The sequence below is a fragment of the Coregonus lavaretus genome, assembly GCF_964263955.1.
Source record: "Coregonus lavaretus genome assembly, chromosome: 19".
Classification (NCBI taxonomy): domain Eukaryota; kingdom Metazoa; phylum Chordata; class Actinopteri; order Salmoniformes; family Salmonidae; genus Coregonus; species Coregonus lavaretus.
Window position 1 is genome coordinate 36,854,944 of NC_140006.1, and position 4,466 is coordinate 36,859,409.

A 4,466-nucleotide genomic window follows, 5' to 3' on the forward strand; every position below is an offset into this window, starting at 1 on the left:
CCGAAGAACACCATCCCAACCGTGAAGCACGGGGGTGGCAGGATCATGCTGTGGGGGTGCTTTGCTGCCAGAGGGACTGGTGCACTTCACAAAATAGATGTTATCACGAGGAAGGTAAATTATGTGGATATATTGAAGCAACATCTCAAGACATCAGTCAGGAAGTTAAAGCTTGGTCGCAAATTGGTCTTCCAAATGGATAATGTCCCCAAGCATACTTCCAAAGCTGTGGCAAAATAGCTTAAGGACAACAAAGTCAAGGTATTGGAGTGGCCATCACAAAGCCCTGACCTCAATCCTATAGAACATTTGTGGGCAGAACTGAAAAAGCGTGTGCGAGCAAGGAGGCCTACAAACCTAACTCAGTTACACCAGATCTGTCAGGAGGAATGGGCCAACATTCACCCAACTTATTGTGGGAAGCTTGTGGAAGGCTACCCGAAACGTTTGACCCAAGTTAAACAATTTAAAGGCAATGTTACCAAATACTAATTGAGTGTATGTAAACTTCTGACCCACTGGGAATGTGATTAAAGAAATAAAAGCTGAAATAAATAATTCTCTCTACTATTATTCTGACATTTCACATTCTTAAAATAAAGTGGTGATCCTAACTGATCTAAGACAGGGAATTTTTACTAGGATTAAATGTCAGGAATTGTGAAAAACTGAGTTTAAATGTATTTGGCTAAGGTGTATATAAACTTCCGACTTCAACTGTAGTATGTTGTTTAATAGCCTGTTGAAATGTTGAACGTCAATTGATATTGACAGAATCACACAAGCAAAGTCAATTTTTGGTCTCCTCGACTATAGAAGGTTGTAGCGCATTTTCTGAATGTCATAGAGACTAACCAAAGATATCCCATATGCATCTGAGTCACGTCTTTCCCTTGCATTTTACAGCTTGTTTCTAGCATAAAGCATTGCGGAATAAAGCATGGTTATATATCGCTTTATATAATTGGGTCCATAAAAAAGAAACATCTAACAAGGGGTAGGCCTATGCTTTTAGCCATTTTCTTTAACAAAAGCCACAATACCCTCACATACCCCTTCAATTTGAGCCCTGGTTTTAACTTAACACACCAAGCCCTTCACTGACCATGTGATATTTAAGGAGTGCATGATGACTAAAGGAATTTGCTGACAAAATCTATGGATAGTAGAATATAATTTTGTCTGTCAAACAGGTAGGCCTACCTCTTATTTATTGGATAGGGAGAAATAGGCTCCAACACAAAGCCCTCTTGTTGTTGGCAGCCTAAGGACAAATTATAATGCAGACTGTTTAAATGAATTCGGCCTTCTGGAATTAGCCTACTTTCAGCACCCATGCGCTGCCCATCTCCAAGGCTGCTGCTTCATAGTAATGCAAGTTATGTAAATTACTTGAATATGAATAATGAGGTCAATAACTCTGATAAATAGCTTAATTATTTGCAACAAAACATATTGTTTTTATTTAAATAAATTATTGCGGTAGCAAGCTTACCTCTGGTCCTCCTTCTCATCTTTCCCCTCTCAAACTGAACAGGGACATCGGTAGGCACACAGATATAGCATTCTTTAAACCAATTTTTTTGGGGGGGGGTGAAGAAGCCTTTGAAACGCTACCTGAAGTGGCACTGTACACAGCACAACCAATCTTTTAGGCAGGATGACCCTCCCCCATTTTCCTTCGGGTAACAATTGTGTAAATTTCAACCTCTCCCTAACCAAAGAGTGAAAAAGTTAACTGTAAAAATGTTTTACATTTTGGGCTACACTGCTACTTATATTTAAATTTGCCCCAAAAAGGCATTGCACTGTATCAAATCAAATCATATTTTATTTGTCACATACACGTGTTTAGCAGATGTTATTGCGGGTGTAGCGAAATGTTTGTGCTTCTAGCTCCGACAGTGCAGTAATATCTAACAAGTAATATCTAACAATTTCACAACATGTACCCAATACACACAAATCTAAGTAAGGAATGGAATTAAGAATATATACATATATGGACAAGCAATGACACAGCGGCATGGACTAAGATACAGTAGAATAGTATTGAATACAGTCTATACATATGAGATGAGTAATGCAAGATATGTAAACATTATTAAAGTGACTAGTGTTCCATTTCTTAAAGTGGCCAGTGATTTCTAGTCTATAAAGCAAGAAATTCAAATTTAGACAAATGTGCTTTTTCTGTCAATATGGCCAACTTTCCTTCAGAGGTGGATGAAACATAAAAGACACTAGAACATATTGGCTCCTTTGATTCCTCTTCCTGTCCTACAAAAATATGACTTTGTTTGGATTTTAATAGGGTCATCTATGTGGCTGTACCTACAGAGCATCTGGCATTATATAAAGGTCTTCCTCCTCAGTGTCAGGAGGCAGTATGTCCAGGCTACAGGACAGGTCGTTGCCGTAAATTGCGTCATCAGGTGAATCACATTGCAGATATACGTCCTCGGGTTCACTGGGTGACCTGGAGAGACAGGTAGACAGATGGGCAAACATCAGAACATGCTTCCCTGCACAGTTACGCCACAACAAACATGGCCTATGTGTGCTCACTGTTGTGTGGTCAACATTCGTCAACTCTGTTAAAAGTCCATTGTTGAGTCATTGATACACAGTAGCATTAATACTATTCAAATGTGAAAATAAATGAGGTTTGAAATCCTGGAAATTAACAGTTTGCAAAAGTCAAAGACAAACTCTGATATTTCTCAATATAATGACCTAATCAACTTCCAAATTCCAGTGCACTTTGTTTGAACATTTCTACCCAAATCAACCCAAACTAATCATCATCATAAGCCTACCTGTTCATGTTGTTGGAGTCAGTGAAGTTCTCGTAGATAGGGCTATGATCCGCGGGTGGTGGTCTGACCATGGTCGGGTATTGGGAACCCTCAAGCTGACGTGTGTTGACCTCTGTTCTCTTGAGTTGATCTAACTGCCACATACTCCTCAATTTACTGCGCTGGGTGTAGATCAGTGCAATCACTACTCCCAGAACTATGAAGAACAGAGGCAGACCCACATAATAACTAAAAGAAGCTGGGTCTAGGCAGTCTGTGGTAGAGTTTCCAGGGGGACAAGTCATATTAGACATCATGACCTGTGAATGAAAAAATATATTGGATGAAAGCAGTTTGGGGTGTTGAAATGAAGGGTAGCCTACCATGCATAGAAAGTCTGGTATTTAAGGCATTCAATGAATTATGTCATTAAATGATGTTACTAAACTAACCAAACCCAGGTCATCATTGCAAAATAATATCAATAACATATGAGCTAAATAAGGATTCATTAAATTGAAATCAACAACAATTAATAAATAAGAAATATATTAATATAATGCATATCCTAATAACATTTTCCAGATTCCAGTATTGTTTGAATAGCCCCCAGATAGCACCCATGAGATACAGAAGATCAGTAGGTCAGAACCAATAAAAATGTTGTTTTACCAGGCCAGGGTGAGAAGAGCAGAGTAGTCCAGTTGGTCTATGAGTGAGAGACGATGAAGTTGACTGAACTTTGAAGTTCCCTTATTTCTATGGTGAAAAAGTAGAAGTTGGCAAAAATGAAAGTCATATCTTAAGATTTCCTGTAAATGCCTCATTGCCTCATAGACAAAATAAAACACACATCATTGAAGAAACGAGTTGGGGACTTTCATTTCCAAAAAACCTTCAAAGGTGTACTGTACATGATTGCTGAATTGTTCACTGTTCAAACAGCAATTGTTTTATAGTATAGTTTAATTAACTTATATGAACTGATAAGCAATGAGTCAGTGTGCAATTATGTTTTGAATCACTCCTATCCAGGAACGCTCATTGAAGCGTGACAACCCAGAACACATTTGACATATGTTTCTATGTCCATACAGTGGGGAAAAAAAGTATTTAGTCAGCCACCAATTGTGCATGTTCTCCCACTTAAAAAGATGAGAGAGGCCTGTAATTTTCATCATAGGTACACGTCAACTATGACAGACAAAATGAGGGAAAAAAATCCAGAAAATCACATTGTAGGATTTTTAATTAATTTATTTGCAAATTATGGTGGAAAATAAGTATTTGGTCAATAACAAAAGTTTCTCAATACTTTGTTATATACCCTTTGTTGGCAATGACACAGGTCAAACGTTTTCTGTAAGTCTTCACACACTGTTGCTGGTATTTTGGCCCATTCCTCCATGCAGATCACCTCTAGAGCAGTGTTGTTTTGGGGCTGTCGCTGGGCAACACAGACTTTCAACTCCCTCCAAAGATTTTCTATGGGGTTGAGATCTGGAGACTGGCTAGGTCACTCCAGGACCTTGAAATGCTTCTTACGAAGCCACTCCTTCTTTGCCCGGGCGGTGTGTTTGGGATCATTGTCATGCTGAAAGACTCACCCACGTTTCATCTTCAATGCCCTTGCTGATGGAAGGAGGTTTTCACTCAAAATCTCACGAT

The 4,466-nt window shown here is 38.8% G+C and overlaps 1 long non-coding RNA gene across 1 annotated transcript; it reads right to left on the bottom strand.

Annotated features, from left to right (window-relative positions):
- Nucleotides 1–1,814: 1,814 nt before the first annotated feature.
- Nucleotides 1,815–3,536, bottom strand: LOC311146627. The gene is made up of 3 exons (XR_014614699.1): nucleotides 3,471–3,536; nucleotides 2,820–3,118; nucleotides 1,815–2,479 (listed from the first exon to the last, which is right to left on the bottom strand). It is a non-coding gene; the product is annotated as an uncharacterized lncRNA (long non-coding RNA).
- Nucleotides 3,537–4,466: the final 930 nt, after the last annotated feature.